The 19,707-nt window shown below is 40.5% G+C and overlaps 1 non-coding gene across 1 annotated transcript; it reads right to left on the bottom strand.

The window, feature by feature from the left end:
- Positions 1 to 18,915: 18,915 nt before the first annotated feature.
- On the bottom strand, positions 18,916 to 18,988 carry TRNAG-UCC (transfer RNA glycine (anticodon UCC)). Its single transcript has one exon. It is a non-coding gene; the product is annotated as a tRNA-Gly (tRNA).
- Positions 18,989 to 19,707: the final 719 nt, after the last annotated feature.

The following is a 19,707-nucleotide window of genomic DNA, read 5'->3' as shown; positions in this document are numbered from 1 at the left end:
GCAGCTAAAAGGAAACCATGAGGAACTCGTGGACAACTTCACAATACAGCAACAAAACCAGTGTTATGAAGGATTTCACAGACTGATGTGGAGCAAGAGAAGAAATAGATGAATTGTGAAAGAGCTGTGACATTATTCTGCTCCAATAAAATCTTTCCCCTTCTTGCCACTCACTCTAAATTTACATCTTGGATGCAACTTTAATAAATGTCATGATACATCAAAGATTGCCATACACTGGAATACCAGCCTCCCTAACAAAGATTTTTTTTAAAAAATTTTAAAATCTTTAATTCTTACATGCGTTCCCAAACATGAACCCCCCTCCCCCCTCCCTCCCCATAACATCTCTCTGGGTCATCCCCATGCACCAGCCCCAACCATGCTGTATCCTGCGTCAGACATAGACTGGCGATTCCTAACAAAGATTTTATAGGGCCACAAAACAGCCTTTAGAGGAACCATGTGTTCGCTCATCTATTTCAGGTAGTTTTGACTTATTCTTGGTAGACTAGAAAAGTGCATTTCCTTCTCTCAGTCCTTTTGAAATTAGTCATCTTCCTCTCCACATCTTTCCAATGTATTAGCCAAAATGATCAGTATTCTCTCCTTCTAGCAGTATGAAAGTTGGAAATAGCAAATATGCTTATCTTCCTCCCAGCAATTTCAACCTAGTAATTTACACTGTGGCACTAGTGGTAAAGAACCCACCTGCCAATGCAGGAGACATAAAAGATGCAGGTTCGATCCTTGGGTAGGGAGGATCCCCTGGAGGAGGGCATGGCAACCTACTACAGTATTCTTGCCTGGAAAATCCCACGGACAGAAGAGTCTGGTGAGCTACAGTCCATGGGATCGCAAAGAGTCGGACACAACTGAAGCAACTTAGCACATACACACAATTTACACAACTCACACACATACAAATATATATACATATATGCCCATGGCAGTATTCTTTACAACAGCAAGAAACTGAAAACAATTTGAATGTCTATCAACAGCAGACTGGTTATATTACAATATTTTCCTGCAAAGGAACTTATAGTCTTTAAAGCGATTTTGTAGCTCTAGATTGATTGACAAGCAGATATCTATGTCAGCTTTGTGAGTGAAAATTTAGATTATAAAAATACCTGTATCGTGATTCTGTTTATGCAGAACTGTCTGCCTCTGTGTGTGTGTATATATATTTATTTTGTTCGTGAATAGAGAAGGCTTAAGGGCTTCCCCGATGACTCAGCAGTAAAGAATCTACCTTCAATACAGGAGACAAGCAGACTTCTACGTTCAGTCCCTGGGTTGGGAAGATTCCCTAGAGGAGGGCATGGTGACCCACTCCAGTGTTATTGCCTGTAGAATCACATGGATTGAGGAGCCTGGCAGTCTATAGTCCCTTGGGTCGCAAAGAGTCAGAAACAACTGAAATGACCAACACACATGCCCAGAGAAGGCTTAAAGGATATACTCCAAAATGCTAATAAGTTCTCTCTTCTTAGTAGACTTTGGAGTATTCTTTTACTCTTTATGCTTTTCCGCACTGCTTCAATTGTTAAATGTTCACCTAGTATAGTTATAACATTAAAAATGATTAAAACTGCTTTTATTTGGAGGAAAATGTTGAGACTGTTTATAAGCTATCACCTTCCACCTCACCTTCAAGCACAAAGCGATACTAATTCAGAGCAACAGTTTGCTTTCCAGAGAGCAGGTCTGCCTACAGTTTCCATACTAAGAATGGTACCCTATCATTACTCTGACACTGTTATGATTTAAATGTGCTTTGAAAGTTAATTTATTCTTTGACAAGCGTTCACATCAGAATCTCACATCCAAATGTTGAAAGTGGATTTGACAGAGAAAAGTCATTTCAATAAAAACTTTAGGTTTTTAACTTCTTGTGGCAGATCTGAAATTCCCAAAGTGATAAAGGTACTCAGGCTCTGCACAGATCTCCAGTTCATATGGGTAGATGTCTTGGCATCAATAAGTCACTGGCTGTCAGATAAAGGAAAAATGAAAGAAGCCCTAAACTGTACCTGTCAATACCCCCAAAACTATTTCAGGCAAGATACTGTGAGTTATGGTTTTCTTATTTTAAGCCTCTCTGACCTGGTTAGTAGAAGTTTTGTCAAAAAGGAATTTCATAAAAGGCAGTCAAAATATACTGTCAACTCTCCTGTTTACAAAACTGACACAAGGACCAGAATTTAATAATAAGATCCAAAGAGTGAGAAGGTGACAGTAAATGGTATAGGGCTTCAAATTTTTAATAAAAATTTTAATAAAAATTATTTCTGGATAATAAAAATCTGTTGGATCAATGCTGTCATGGGGATATTCCACCAGGAGATGCTATTAAGAAAATTTAATGTTCAAGCCCACCTCTTGGACATATTATATTCTCAATGAAAGTTTGCTGAATGATTGCATAAATGTTCTGTGTAGGTCAGCTATGCTGCTATAATTAATGCATCCTAAAATTTCAATGGTTAATACAACAGAGATTCATTTCAGTCTCAAGTCATGGTTCAGAGTGGTTGAGGGACAATTCTGAAAAGTTCTCATCCCAATAATGACTCAGTGATCCAGGATTCTTCCGTACTGTAGAAGAGAGGGTGGGAAATCAAAGGCAGGGTTTATGGATAGGTGAGAAGTGGTATATACCATTTATATTCATGTTTGTTAGACTAGAACTCAGTGGCTTGTTTTCCCCTTGCTGCAAGGAAGGCTGGGAAATGTAGTCTTTCTGTTTGCCCAGGAAGATAAAGCAAATTGGTGAGCAGGCCATATGCTGACATTTTTCACATTAATTATTTAGATGATAGTCTTTTTAGAATATATTTTGCTAGCTTGTTATCTTAAAGACAATAAACATTACACTTTCATTTTATGCCAAGTTTATAATTGCAAGCCTTACTGCTATAAGCTAACATACATACCTGGAAGCTGCGGTCTTTCTTTTCCCTTCTCAGTGCTCCCACAGTTAGTCACGTGTGAACTTGATAATGCCTCCCTCATTCAGCCTTTGCTTGGATTCCCTACATCATCAATCACCCAGTCTGAGTCCTCATCCACAGTCTCCTAGGAGATCTCTCTGAGTGCACCCTGATCTGACCTGACCAGCAACTAAACCATTCCATACACTGCCACCAAATGAATGGTCCTAGAACACGCTTCAACCACCACTGAAGCAACGAGCCTTCATTATCCTAAGGCATAACACTTTCTCCCTTTGCCTTTCCAGTTGCCCCTTGGCAATAAACTCAGGTCCAAACTCTTAACTCCCATTGGCAGAGGTGGCTATCTAACGCTCTGATCACCTTCTTTAACATTCTATTTCAGCCAATTGTCTTACATTTATTTCCTCATGACATTGCTCATTCCATCCCTCCCATCTGAGGCACCCTCAGCATCTTATATAATTACCTGTGTTCTACACATCCATTAACATTCTGTTTTAGTCTCACATTCTGTATTCATTAGTAACATAAGCAGCCGTGACAAAAAAACACCAAAGTCTCAATGGTTTAACACAACGAATGTTTATTTCTTGCTCTCATTAAGTCCAAATTGGGTGTTGTCAGGTGGCTCCCCTCCAAACAAGGCTTCAGAAACCTAGGAACTCAAGCTCCTTACACCTGATTTCTCTGCCATCTTTGACACTTGGCTTCCAGTGTTTGGTGCTACAGAAAGAGAAAGCACATGGAGTATCATTTTTAGAGGTTCTATGGACTAGTTTCACAGCCATGAAATTAAAAGACACTTACTCCTTGGAAGGAAAGTTATGACCAACCTAGATAGCACATTGAAAAGCTGAGATATTACTTTGCCAACAATGGTCTGTCTAGTCAAGGCTATGGTTTTCCCAGTAGTCATGTATGGATGTGAGAGTTGGACTGTGAAGAAAGCTGAGCGCCGAAGAATTGATGCTTTTGCACTGTGGTGTTGGAGAAGACTCTTGAGAGTCCCTTGGACTGCAAGGAGATCCAACCAGTCCATCCTAAAGGAGATCAGTCCTAGGTGTTCATTGGGAGGACTGATACTGAAGCTGAAGCTCCAAAACTTTGGCCACCTCATGCAAAGAGTTGACTCATTGGAAAAGCCCCTGATGCTGGGAGGGATTGGGGGCAGGGGAAGAAGGGGACGACAGAGGATGAGATGGTTGGATGGCATCACCAACTCGATGGAGATGAGTTTGAGTGAACTCTGGGAGTTGGTGATGGACAGGGAGGCCTGGTGTGCTGCGATTCATGGGGTTGCAAAGAGTCGGACACGACTGAGCGACTGAACTGAACTGAATCGACTAGTACTGACAAGGGCACCCTTCGTGACTGTTAATTTCCCACTGGCTAAAACTCATTTAAGGGGATTTCCAGGTGGCTCAGTGGTAAAGAATCCACTTGCCAGTGCAGGAGGTGCAAGTTCCATCCTGAGTCAGGAAGATCCCCTGGAGAAGGAAATGGTAACCCATTCCAGTATTTTTGCCTGGAAAAATCCTATGGACAGAGGAGCCCGACAGGCTGCAGTCCAAGAGGTCACAAAGAGTAGGACTCAATTGAGCAACTGAGCACACATGCAAACACTCGTTTACATGGCCACATCCAAAACTGCAAGAGTTTGCGGGCCCAGGAACAAGAGAAGATGGATCTGATCAATAGCCATTAGTATCTGTTTTATTTGCTTAGACTTCTCTCCTGGAAAATCCAATTCTCTCCATAATTCCTCCTTCCTCTGAACTTTTCTATCACTTTCTGGTGCCATATGCTGCTACATAGACTGTGGTAAATTGGGCAGGTTTCTTTCACTTTTGACATATTTCCTTTCCACGTAAACTAAACTTTAGGGCAGAATCTCTGCTAAGTATTTTTAGTATCCTGGCTATTAGAACAGTGCCCAGCACACTATCTTAAGACTTCAACAGTGTTGAATGATGACAGTGACAATAGTGCCCTTAGGAGCTACTAAGATAATAAATGGCCCAGACTGCTGTGCATAGGAAGTCCTGGCCCACTCTTTTGTTTTTTCTTTCCTTTTCCCTGTAGAACCTGTCTGCCAGTGCAGGAGACTTAAGAGACATGGATGTGATCCCTGGGTCGGGAAGATCCCCTGGAGGAGGGCATGGCAACCCACTCCAGTATTCTTGCCTGGAGAATCCCTTGGACAGAGGACTCTGGTGGGCTATGGTTCATAAGGTCACAAAGAGTCAGACACAACTGAAGTGACTTAGCATGCACACAAAGTCAATTTTCAGACCCTGGTTTTCACGGCCTCCAGCACATCTGCTTCTTACTCTACTTCTAACTTACTGTATCCAGTCTGCTATTCAGCGTGTTTTAAATCTTAGCAGTGGGAAGCTTTCTACAAATAAAATTATCCATGAAACCACACAAAGGGAAAAATAATAGCCGAATGGTTCAGGTTGTGACAGGCGGGGCACTGGCTCACTTAGCAGCTGCCTGGTTCCAAGGAGATGCCCAGTAAACATAAGCTCCCCTTCTTCTCCTCTCTTTGTCTTAACATGACTATTTGCTCACTGAAAAGCACTCCAATGGACAAACTTCACTAAGGTTTCTTATTAATGGCACAAAAACTATTAATTTTCTCAGCAATTCATCTTTGTCACATCCCAACCCCCGCCCCCCAAAAAAGTGAAGAAGACGAACAGGAAAAGAATTTTGAAAGCTCTGTGAATAATAAAACTCATAGTTGTCATAGACTTAGCAGACTTGTCAATAACATCCCTGTTTTCCCCATGGAAATTCTCCCTCCCCAAGTAGCTCACAAAGCCTCGTCTGTACTAAATGTCACATGAAGACAAAGGCATAAAACTTTTTCAAAGTGTCATCTTAGAGAAATATGACTAGTCCTAAATGTTCATTCAAACAGCCTTCAATATAACTGCAAACATCTCATTCTAAAAGGAATTGTAAATGGTTGAGTCATATATTTTTAAGTAAAAATGATACTATTTTACATGTTAAAAAAAAAAGTACAGTGTATGTGTGTGAGTCGCTCAGTCGTGTCTGACTCTTTGCAACCCTATGGACTGTAGCCCACCACGCTTCTCAGTTCATGGGATTCTCCAGGCAAGAATACTGGAATGGGTTGCCATGCCCTCCTCCAGGGGCTCTTCCCAACCCAGGGATCAAACTCATGTCTCCTGTGTCTCCTGCATTACAAGTGAATTCTTTACTGATGAGCCAACCAGGGAAGCCCACTAAGTTCTATAGGATTACTGATAAGTTTCATGTGTCAAAATTGATATGACTATATATATTAATGTTTGTAGTATATGTAATTCTGAGTTAACTTCTGTTCCCCAGGCCATCATTTTATTTTCATCTTTGATTAAAATGCCTTGAATTAAATGTTAACTGAATATAGTTTAAAACAAAGTTTCTTTACGCCACACTGACCTCTAGAGACATAAAGGGATTTCAAAGATGCTCAAGTGAAACCAAAATCCACCTTCACAAGATCAGTGTGAATATAATAAAAGGGTTTATTTTGGGACATAAGGATGGACTATCCTCTGAGCTCTGTGCTACACTCCATTGACTAAGCATACTGCATTGCATGTTATTAAATTTTACTGCAAAGAGGAAAAGTAAAAGACAAAGAGAAAGACTAGAGCTAAAAGGAACTTGAAAATAATTGAAATTGTTCAAATGTATGTAATGGAAAAGGCAGTGAACTATGTATCCTGATTCTGGTTCTGTTTCATTTTCATAATACCTATGTGACCTTGGGCAAACCACTTTTCTTCCTGAGGCTTCATTTTCCCACCAGTTAAATGAAGATTTGAGCCAAATTCTATGATACTGTGTGCTAAATGCAAGCTAAGAAATGCTAACAGTTTATTTTCTCATCTTTAAAAAATTACCAATCCACCTTAAAAAAAAAAAACACTTTCTATTAATGACTCAGTAATTAGATTGATCAGGGTAGTACATTACTAGTAAAGATTAGTGTCCAAGGGCTGCTGTAACAAAGTACCACAAACTGGGTGGCTTAAAAAACAACAGCCATTTTTTTTCTCTCACAGTTCTGGAGGCTAAAAAGTCCAAAATCAGGGTCTCAGCCGGGCTATGCTCCCTCTGAAACTCTGAGTAGAAACCTCCCTTCCCTCTTCCTAACTTCTGGTGGGGGCCAGCACTGTTGGCATTCCTTGGCTTGTAGCTGCCTCTATCATCTCTTCCCCTCTGGTCATAAGCCACTCTCTCTTCCTCTCTCTTCACATCATCTTCCCTTACCGCAATAAAATGCCAGCTGTACTGGATTAAGGGTTAATCCACACTCATCTGGTATGACCTCATTTAACTTAACTAATTACACCTGTAATGATTCTAGTTCCAAATAAGATCATGTTCTCATTTGGTATTGAGGTCAGTCCTTCAACATATCTTTTGAGGCACATAATTCTTTAACAGTAGTGATAGGGAAAATATATAGTCAGAGAAATGACAGCTTTCAAAAAGAAGCAATGTCACTTGCAATTCAGGTCACTTAAAGGACAGGACATGTGTAATGAATTGCTTCCTCCTGAATGATGGTATCTTTACAGAAAAATCTCATGGCAAGAAAATATGTATTCAATGAAAAAACAACACAACCTAAGTCTAGCAGAACGGCTCAGACAAGATCCTGACATGGTATCAGCGAATGTAAGAGCAACACCAGGTGGCTATGCTCCTGTGTACCAGCTCAAACTATAACCAAGGCACCTGAAGAGTTGTCCTGCAAAGGTTAATACCATGAAGACCACTGAAATCAAACCTTGCCATTCTGAGTCAAGAAAATTAAGAAAAGTCTGTACTTACCTCTTAAATTTTGATAAATGAACAGGAAATATAGAAGATAATCCTAGGAAACCTTGTCATGCCAGATAGCAAGCTCGCTATCAAACACTGACTGAGGTCATGTCAACAGAACTCAAGAGCCAACATGAAGGAATTTGCCCTGGCTAAAAGTGGAAATTGGTGCATCAGTAAGAAAATAGTACAATGGGTTAATACACATAAAATTCATTTAAATCCTATAAGTCCCAATAATTCTTAAGGGAAAAAACCTTTATTGGTCTCCTTGGCCAATGATAGAAAGCCAACTCATTATTTTTAAAACTTGTAAATAAAGAGAAAGAATCAAATATTGATTCTTCCTTTATTACTCACTGTTTTACCCAGAGTACACAAGAGGGTATTTCTCTTTAGAGAAGTATTCTAGCCAGTGAATGAAAAGGAATGATATAATATTACCACTTATGGTACAGTTCTTCTGTGTATTCTTGCCATCTCTTCTTAATATCTTCTGCTTCTGTTAGGTCCATACCATTTCTGTCCTTTATCAAGCCCATCTTTGCATGGAATGTTCCCTTGGTATCTCTAATTTCCTTGAAGAAAGCTAGTGGAAGTGATGGAATTCCAGTTGAGCTATTTCAAATCTGGAAAGATGATGCTGTGAAAGTGCTGCACTCAATATGCTAGCAAATTTGGAAAACTCAGCAGTGGCCACAGGACTGGAAAAGGTCAGTTTTCATTCCAATACCAAAGCAAGGTAATGCCAAAGAATGCTCAAACTACCGCACAATTGCACTCATCTCACACGCTAGAGAAGTAATGCCCAAAATTCTCCAAGCCAGGCTTCAGCAATACGTGAACCGTGAACTTCCAGATGTTCAAGCTGGTTTTAGAAAAGGCAGAGAAACCAAAGATCAAATTGTCAACATCCGCTGGATCATTGAAAAAGGAAGAGAGTTCCAGAAAAACATCTATTTCTGCTTTATTGACTATGCCAAAGCGTTTGACTGTATGGGTCACAATAAACTGTGGAAAATTCTGAAAGAGATGGGAATACCAGACCACCTGACCTGCCTCTTGAGAAACTTATATGCAGGAGGAAGCAACAGTTAGAACTGGACATGGAACAACAGACTGGTTTCAAATAGGAAAAGGAGTACGTCAAGGCTGTATATTGTCACCCGCTTATTTAACTTCCGGGCAGAGTACATTATGAGAAACACTGGGCTAGAAGAAACACAAGCTGGAATCAAGATTGCAGGCAGAAATATCAATAACCTCAGGTATGCAGATGGCACCACCCTTATGGCAGAAAGTGAAGAGGAACTAAAAAGCCTCTTGATGAAAGTGAAAGAGGAGAGTGAAAAAGTTGGCTTAAAGCTCAACATTCAGAAAATGAAGATCATGGCATCTGGTCCCATCACTTCATGGGAAATAGATGGGGAAACAGTGGAAACAGTGTCAGACTTTTATTTTGGGGGGCTCCAAAATCACTGCAGATGGTGATTGCAGCCATGAAATTAAAAGACGCTTACTCCTTGGAAGAAAAGTTATGACCAACCTAGATAGCATATTCAAAAGCAGAGACATTACTTTGCCGACTAAGGTCTGTGTAGTCAAGGCTATGGTTTTTCTAGTGGTCATGTATGGATGTGAGAGTTGGACTGTGAAGAAAGCTGAGCGCCAAAGAATTGATGCTTTTGCACTGTGGTGTTGCAGAAGACTCTTGAGAGTTCCTTGAACTGCAAGGAGATCCAACCAGTCCATTCTGAAGGAGATCAGCCCTGGGTGTTCTTTGGAAAGAATGATGCTAAAGCTGAAACTCCAGTACTTTGGCCACCTCATGTGAAGAGTTGACTCATTGGAAAAGACTCTGATGCTGGGAGGGACTGCGGGCAGGAAGAGAAGGGGACAACAGAGGATGAGATGGCTGGATGGCATCACCAACTCGATGGACGTGAGTTTCAGTGAACTCCGGGAGTTGGTGATGGACAGGGCATCCTGGCATGCTGTGATTCATGGGGTCGCAAAGAGTCAGACATGACTGAGTGACTGAACTGAACTAGAGGTATTTCTAAATATCAATAAATTGTATATGTTCAACATGCCCCACTAGCAAAAGGTAAGAAAACACCACAATATTAAGAATGTGAACAGGATATAAACACTTCAGTGCAGCTAAGTGATTGAACATGTTATTTATCTCAGCAGATTGTTCTGACTAAGCAAAGAAAAAGACAACCTGTGAGCCACAAACTACTAGCTACACAATATAATTGTGAAAATGAGTTCCTTATACCCAAATGAAAATAAAAATTCACCAGTACTAGCAATTTAAGAAGGGATTCACACACACACACACACACACATACACACACACACACACACACACACACAATTGCTTTCTGTACTTTCTGAAATCCACTAAAGAAAATACTGCAAAAGTAGGCTCAAAATGGGTAGGATAAAGAGGGAAATTAAACAACAGGAAACTATACAAATTACACAAACCTCTGGGAGACATTAAGCAGAGGAAAAAAGGGAATTTGAAGGATACAGTCAGAGCCAAGGATATATCAGAACCCAGCAGGTAAAAATCATCAAACCAGCAAGAAATATTGATGAAGAACAGACAGCCACGACCCCATGCATTCCCCTGAAGTGAAGCCTGTCAAAGCCAGTCTCCTACCTGTTCTCACAGAGATGCCAGTCAGGACCCCCACTCCAGGGTGACTCATACCCCAGCAGAGAAACCTCCTGTAGCTGCGTGGCTGTCAGTCCCTGGTGGAATAAGAAACCTAAGTTTAAGAATATTTTCTACAGAGACAAAGGTAGCCAATAAGGAACTAAGTAGTATAACTGAGGGAGAAGAGAGAAGTGGTAAAAGAGAAGAAAAGAGAATATACTAAGTACAGGGACAAGTGGAAAACAAGAGAGAAGATGGGTTATATTTAGGAACTGCAAGGTGTTCAGCAATGTTAGAGTTTATAGTGTAAAGAAGGGATTGATGAGAGATGATAAGTCTAGAGAAGAAAGCAGAGGCCAGAGCATTACCTCCTACTAAGGAAAGTTTGAGCTTTATTCTGAAAGTTCCAGCTTTCCTGTTGGCTGTGGAAAAAAAAAAAAGACAAAAAAATACAAAAACAAAAAACCCTGCCTACCAACGTAGGAGACATAAGAGATGTAGGTTCAATCCCTGGGTCGGGAAGATCCCCTGAAGGAGGCCATGGCAACCCACTCCAGTATTCTCGCCTGGAGAATTCCATGGACAGAGGACCCTGGCAGGCTACAGTCCATAGGGTCACAAAGAGTCAGACATGATTTAGGGACTAAACAACAACAAGTGAAAGTTCTAAGCACTTTTAAACACAACATAACATGGTTCAATTTGAGTTTCAGAAACACGATTCTGGCTTCTGTAGATTTCTGGGGAACAAACCTGGAGAGAGGGAAACTACTTAGGCAGCTGCTGAAATCATTCAGGAACTAAAGATAATCAATTGCTAAACTGAGAAAGTGGCAGTGGGCCTGGAGGAATATTTTTCAAATTCAGAATGCATCCAAATCACCAGGAGGGCTTGCTAAAACAGTGGGTCCCATGGGGCCTCGGAGTTTCTCACTCAGTGGGCATGAAGTCTGTCTCAAGAATTTGCATTTTTAATAAGTTACCAGGTGATGCCAATGCTGCTGGTCCAGGGACCACACTGAAAACAGTATTTGAGAGTAAGCAGGAATCCCAGACCAGACACCAACGTGTGTGTGTGTGTGTGTGTGTGTGTGTGTGTGTGTGTGTGTGTATGCATGCTTCCTCCCATCAACAAGCAACTCTCAGGTGCCAGCAGTGTCTGAGAACTCAACTCAGTTCCGACACTCTCTACCCAGAGAGAGAATCAGACTGCACAGGTGAAGGGCTCAGTCCCTCAAGACTGCTGTCCCCTTCAGATGCCAGTCACGAGTCTACATTGTTACCTGTACTTCTGACTGACAGGCTATCAATCAGAGGTTCCCATGACCTCAGTTTCGATTAACTTGCTAGAATAACTCACAAAACTCAGGAAATCTGTTTGCTTACTAGATTACCTATTTCATCTTAAAAGGACAGTAAAGAGCAGGAATCAATAGCCAGATGAAGAGATCAATAGAGCAAGGTCTCAAACAAACGAGCATCTGTCCTCGTGGAGCTTGGGACCGGGCAGAGCGGCATGCAGAGGCATCCTGGTCCCCTGATGTGGAAGCTCTCCTAAAAAGGGACCAAGACACTTTCCTCTGCAGTTTTTATGGCGGTTTCATTACATATTCATGATTGATTAAATCCTTGGCCAATGGTGATTGATTCAACGTCCAGCTCTTCTTTCTTCCCTGTAAATTAAAGGAAGGACTGAAAATCGCAACCCTCTCATTTCTGCTGGTTCTTGCAGCAACCAACCTCACTCCTTAAGTGCTTCTAAAAGTCATGGCATTCACGCAACAAAAGACACCTTGTCACTGTTAACACTTAGGAAATCCAAGGGTTTGGGGAGCTGTGAGCCAGAAACTGTGAACAAAGACCAAACATATATGAGAAATGAACTTTGGTCCTCTAAAATGACCAAACAAATATTTTTTACAAATCACAGCATTACAGAGAGCATGTAAGAAGTAGAATCAACAATACTTGGTGACTGACTGGATGAAGACATTGAAGAGAGTAGTCACGATTCTTCCCAACTTTCTAACTTGGGTAACTGGGAGATTGTGGTGTCAGTCATCAAGGCAAGAGGAATACTAATGAAGAACATATATTTGGTGAGAGCGTGGGGTTATAAATACAAAGAGATCCATTTGAACACATATCAAACTTCACATTCACACTGGACATCCCAGTGAATTTTAGGACAGGCAATTTATATATAAAAGGGCATGAAAAGGAAGATATGAGTTAGAAATACAGATGTAAGAAGCAACAGCATATAAATGATAATTAAAGCCATGAGAATGAATATGATTTGCCATGGTCAATAAATACTGTGAGAAAAGAAGACGATAAAATCTTGAGGAACCTAAAATTTAAGAAAAAGAGAACTGGCCCTACTAAGCCAACTGAGACAAAGAACTAGAAGAATTGTTTGTGATATCAAAAGACTAAAGTAATCAAATGTGTATCAATATGGGGCTGGTTAAATCAATCATGACACTCTCTACAGTAGAATTCTTTGCATCTATAAAAAACGGAATGAGTAAGTGCTTTTGCTAACAATAGAAAATATGTCCTAAATATACATATGTTTTTGTTTTGTTAAAAAAAGCAAATTGTAAAATAGTGCATGTAATGTTGCTACCCTTTAACTGAAATGGGGGGAAATGCATACACATGATTGTATAGTTGCTGGCATATTCACAGAATACCTCTGGAAAGATGTACAAGAAATTTGTAACCTAGAGGAAAGATAGTGGGGAACCTAGTAAGTAGGAGATTGAAGATCCAGGGCAGAATTTCAACCCAAAGGCCCAAATATCATATAAGCTACCAACTATAGGCCAGTTGCAAAGATGGAAGCATCAGAACCTGATGCTATTAAATATTTAAACTATTAATACAAAAATAATTCTCCTTATTTAGATCTCATGATTGTCTAGCAACATTCTGAAACTTTTCCCACAGAAAGAGAATTCATTCTGTATATTGCTGAAATTGATGTGACAATCATATATTTTTATTCAAGTTAATCATTGGCATTCTACTATGGCTTTCAACACCTATCTCTTGTGTGTTTTGTGAACTTGAGGCAATACCCATGGGTTCAATCAGTTGATCACGGAGAGATTCTGAGTCTACAGAGCTAAGAACTAAATCCTAGGCTCGGGTAACTAACCAAGGTATATTCTACCTTATTAAGTTTCTTGACAGTGATTTGTCTCTCCTGGCCACACTTCAACAGCACTATGATATAAAATTCAAATTTTCAGAAAACAAATTTGTTTGCAATACTCCTCATCTTATCTTTATGGTATATATTCCATTGACAAATGGAATTGGAAATGGAAGTGGTCAAAACAAGAGATAGCAAGGGTGAACGTCGACATTCTAGGAATCAGCGAACTAAAATGGACTGGAATGGGTGAATTTAATTCAGATGACCATTATATCTACTACTGCAGGCAGGAATCCCTTAGAAGAAATGGAGTAGCCATCATGGTCAACCAAAGAGTCCAAAATGCAGTACTTGGATGCAATCTCAAAAACGACAGAATGATCTCTGTTCGTCTCCAAGGCAAACCATTCAAAATCACAGTTATCCAAGTCTATGCCCCAACCAGTAACTGAAGAAACTGAAGTTGAATGGTTTTATGAAGACCTACAAAACCTTTTAGAACTCACACCCCAAAAAGATGTCCTTTTCATTATGGGGGACTGGAATGCAAAAGTAGGAAGTCAAGAAACACCTGGAGTAACAGGCAAATTTGGCCTTGGAATACAGAATGAAGCAGGGCAAAGACTAATAGAGTTTTGCCAAGAAAATGCACTGGTCATAGCAAACACCCTCTTCCAACAACACAAGAGAAGACTCTACACATGGACATCACCAGATGGTCAACACCGAAAGCAGATTGATTCTCTTCTTTGCAGCCAAAGATGGAGAAGCTCTATACAGTCAACAAAAATAAGACCAGGAGCTGACTGTGGCTCAGATCATGAACTCCTTATTACCAAATTCAGACTCAAATTGAAGAAACTAGGGAAAACCGCTAGACCATTCAGGTATGACCTAAATCAAATCCCTTATGATCATACAGTGGAAGTGAGAAATAGATTTAAGTGCCTAGATCTGATAGATAGAGTGCCTGATGAACTATGGAATTAGGCTCCTGACATTGTACAGGAGACAGGAATCAAGACCATCCCCATGGAAAAGAAATGCAAAAAAGCAAAATGGCTGTCTGGAGAAGCCTTACAAATAGCTGTGAAAAGAAGAGAGGCTAAAAGCAAAGGAGAAAAGGAAAGATATAAGCATCTGAATGCAGAGTTCCAAAGAACAGCAAGAAGAGATAAGAAAGCCTTCTTCAGAGATCAGTGCAAAGACATTGAGGAAAACAACAGAATGGGAAAGACTGGAGATCTCTTCAAGAAAATTAGAGATACCGAGGGAACATTTCATGCAAAGATGGGCTCGATAAAGGACAGAAATGGTCTGGACCTAACAGAAGCAGAAGATATTAAGAAGAGGTGGCAAGAATACACGGAAGAACTGTACAAAAAAGATCTTCATGACCCAGATAATCATGATGATGTGATCACTAATCTAGAGCCAGACATCTTGGAATGTGAAGTCAAGTGGGCCTTAGAAAGCATCACTATGAACAAAGCTAGTGGAGGTGATGGAATTCCAGTTGAGCTGTTTCAAATCCGGAAAGATGATGCTGTGAAAGTGCTGCACTCAATAGGCCAGCAAATCTGGAAAACTCAGCAGTGGCCACAGGACTGGAAAAGGTCAGTTTTCATTCCAATTCCAAAGAAAGGCAATGCAAAAGAATGCTCAAACTACTGCACAATTGCACTCATCTCACATTCTAGTAAAGTAATGCTCAAAATTCTCCAACCCAGGCTTCAGCAATATGCGAACTGTGAACTCCCTGATGTTCAAGCTGGTTTTAGAAAAGGCAGAGGAACCAACATCAACATCTGCTGGATCATGGAAAAAGCAAGAGAGTTCCAGAAAAACATCTATTTCTGCTTTATTGACTATGCCAAAGCCTTTGACTGTGTAGATCACAATAAACTGTGGAAAATTCTGAAAGAGATGGGAATACCAGACCACCTAACCTGCCTCTTGAGAAATCTGTTTGCAGGTCAGGAAGCAACAGTTAGAACTGGACATGGAACAACAGACTGGTTCCAAATAGGAAAAGGAGTACGTCAAGGCTGTATATTGTCACCCTGCTTATTTAACTTATATGCAGAGTACCTCATGAGAAATGCTGGGCTGGAAGAAATAGAAGCTGGAATCAAGATTGCCGGGAGGAATATCAATAACCTCAGATATGCAGATGACACCACCCTTATGGCAGAAAGTGAAGAGGAACTAAAAAGCCTCTTGATGAAAGTGAAAGAGGAGAGTGATAAAGTTGGCTTAAAGCTCAGCATTCAGAAAACGAAGATCATGGCATCCGGTCCCATCACTTCATGGGAAATAGATGGGGAAACAGTAGAAACGGTGTCAGACTTTATTTTTTGGGCTCCAAAATCACTGCAGATGATGACTTCAGCCATGAAATTAAAAGACACTTACTCCTTGGAAGAAAAGTTATGACCAACCTAGATAGTATATTCAAAAGCAGAGACATTACTTTGCCAACTAAGGTCCATCTAGTCAAGGCTATGGTTTTTCCTGTGGTCATGTATGGATGTGAGAGTTGGACTGTGAAGAAGGCTGAGCACCAAAGAATAGATGCTTTTGAACTGTGGTGTTGGAGAAGACTCTTGAGAGTCCCTTGGACTGCAAGGAGATCCAACCAGTCCATTCTGAAGGAGATCAGCCCTGGGATTTCTTTGGAAGGAATGATGCTAAAGCTGAAGCTCCAATACTTTGGCCACCTCATGCGAAGAGTTGACTCATTGGAAAAGACTCTGATGCTGGGAGGGATTGGGGGCAGGAGGAGAAGGGGACAACAGAGGATGAGATGGCTGGATGGCATCACGGACTCGATGGACGTGAGTCTGAGTGAACTCTGGGAGATGGTGATGGACAGGGAGGCCTGGCGTGCTGCGATTCGTGGGGTCACAAAGAGTCAGACATGACTGAGCGACTGAACTGAACTAAACTGATACCAAATTTACCAATCTACCCATAAATTCCATATGACTGTGGCCTCCAACCTCTCCCAGCAGCATCCATGCCCCTCCCCAATCAAAGTTCACCAGTACCATTCATCAAAATGTTTCTTCCTACCATAAACAAAAATCACATCATTTAAGTAGATTACACTTGCCAGAATTCACTACCAAACCATAAACTTCTAAGGGAAAGATGCCTTATTCCTCTTTGTATTCCTAAAAGATAATACAATACCTTGTACATCATAGACATTCAACACATTCACACTGAATTAGATTGAATTTCCTGCTAATATATTACCTGCCCAGATAAGGTAATTACTTAACCACTTAAATCAAAGGTCCTTACAGGATTCTCTTTCAAGTGTGACCTCTAATTTCTAAGGGAGATATTTTTGCCTAGGGGCCTTTTGACACCCTTCAAATGTAATCATAGGTGAAGCTATTTAACCTACTTATGAAATCTGTTCAGATAATACACTGTTATCTAGCAAGGTCAGAAAGTGGGTTTTCTCTTCCAGTTAATAGAGACTCTCAACATACATGAAATAAAGAATGATATTTTCTAAATTAGAATTTGATTTTTAAAATATATTACTGTAAGATGATGCCAAGTAAGATGTAAATTTTCTCTGAAACTGTAAGAAGGTGTTTGCAAACACTACATAGAGAAACCAGGCATGGGGAAAGCAGACCCAGGTAGCTAAGTAAGCCAGGTTCAGCCCCTCAACCACAGCAATCCACACAAGCAGCAAAGAGCTCTACTTTTTTTGCCTAAAATGGTGGTTTCATATACGTATTCATTTTTAAAAGGCTTCCACAAATTAATTTTTAGTTTGAAAACTCATTTGTTTAAAATAAGACAGTAATTTCATGCTTCCTCAGATCATGATCGTCACTGTTTCTCCACTGTATCTGCACCAAAGTAATGGAGAAAAGGAGTGACTAGCATGTTTGCTGAAAACTCATTACATACATGTAGCAGGCAGTGGCACCCCACTCCAGTGCTCCTGCCTGGAAAATCCCATGGATGGAGTCCATGGGGTCGCTAAGAGTCAGACATGACTGAGCAACTTCACTTTCACTTTTCACTTTCAGGCATTGGAGAAGGAAACGGCAACCCACTCCAGTGTTCTTGCCTGGAGAATCCCAGGGACAGGGGAGTCTGGCAGGCTGCCGTCTATGGGGTTGCACAGAGTCGGACACGACTGAAGCGACTTAGCAGCAGCAGCATTACATACAATGTGATTCTTTTATGGTAGTTAGTAATCCCACTTTCTTTTACCTCCTTTCATAGTGGTGACTATGATGGAGAAAACATGTAAACACTCTACAGGCTTTATTTTCTTGGGCTCCCATGTCATTGCAGATGGTGACTGTAGTCATGAAATTAAAAGATGCCTGCTGCTTGGAAGAAAGGTTATGATAAACCTAGACAGCGTATTAAAAAGCAGTCATCACTCTTCCTACAAAGGTCCATCTAGTCAAAGCTGTGGTTTTTCCAGTAGTCATGTATGGACATGAGTACTGGACCGTGAAGAAGGCTGAACACTGAAGAATTCATACTTTTGAACCATGGTGTTGGAGAAGACTCTTGAGAGTCCCTTGGACTGCAAGGAGATCAAACCAGTCAATTCTAAAGGAAATCAACCCTGAATATTCATTGAAAGGACTGATGCTGAAGTTGAAGCTCCAGTACTTTGGCCACCTGATGGGAAGGGTCAACTTATTGGAAAAGACCCTGATGCTGGGGAATATTGAGGGCAGAAAGAGAAGGGGGTAATGGAGGATGAGATAGTTGGATGGCATCATTGACTCAATGGACATGAGTTTGAGCAAACTCTGGAAGATAGTGAAGGACAGAGAAGTCTGGCATGCTGTAGTCCATGGGGTCGCAGAGAGTAGGACATGACTGAGCAACTGAACAACAACAGCAATAGCAATAGCAGTTACGATGTATTCTGGATCATTTATGTTACTCTTCTGTCTTCTAACTGACATCAAAATATAAATAACATTCACAGTATTCTGTAGAACACAGAACCTGGAAAGATCCCCTCCATAGTCTAAACTTATGAAAGGGTAATCCTCCAGCAAAAAAAAATCTCAGGGCAGAGTAATTTCTAAGTATTCAAAGCCACTTCTCTTTTGCCAGAAAAATGGAAACTCCAGGTCTATAAGTATTGAATAATATACCTTTTTTATCTTATTCAAATAGATCTAACTCTAGAGAACTAACTGCAAACCTTAAGATGTAAAAGGTTACCTTTTTTTTATTGTGCCCTGCATCATGTGGGATCCTTGTTCCCTGACCAGGGATCAAACCTGGGCTCCCTGCATTGGAAGCGCAGAATCTTACCCACTGGACCACCAGGGAAGTCCGAAGTCTACATTTTTATGTATGAAAAGAAGTCCAATCACTTCTCACTGGAGATGAAGAAAATACCAGCATACTAAAGCAGAGAATGAAAGAGGAGCCATCACTTGGGAAAAGATGACAGTGACCTGTGGAAGGAGGCAGAGGAGATTTAACAAGTCAGATCAGTTCTATCTTAACTACCAAGATTCCTAAATTAATCTAGACACATATTTCTGAACTCATCCTCAGTGGGATTTCATCTCTGCTCCCCTTTATTTTCACTTGATTGGGACATTATTGTCAGAACATAATAGTCTCATCTGACAAACTATGTTTTAATTATGTCATCATACACTGTTGGAAAAGATTTGCTACTCTGCTTTAGTCACATTGAAATAACTGCCAGTAGTATTTAATACACTAAATATTTCAAATCAAAACCTTACCCAAATAATCCTTATGCAGCCAGGGAGAGAGGACCATCTCCAAACCATGCTGTGCATATATCAAATATCTTGATAGAGTAATAATGGCCTATTAATCAGAGCACAGGTTAAATGGGCCACCACCTGCTCTACAGCAACATTAGTATTCTGATAAACTCTTTAAAGAAAGAGAAATGTCACTACCATCCCACATGAGCTCGAGCTTTCAGAATGAAAGACACTAGGTCAGTTTTCATCTATTTCCGTACAGTAATAACAGTCACAGATTTAAACAACTTGAATCTAAACCTA

Source organism: Capricornis sumatraensis, chromosome 1, assembly GCF_032405125.1.
Source record: "Capricornis sumatraensis isolate serow.1 chromosome 1, serow.2, whole genome shotgun sequence".
Lineage (NCBI taxonomy): Eukaryota > Metazoa > Chordata > Mammalia > Artiodactyla > Bovidae > Capricornis > Capricornis sumatraensis.
This window is presented reverse-complemented; position numbering and strand designations above follow the sequence as displayed.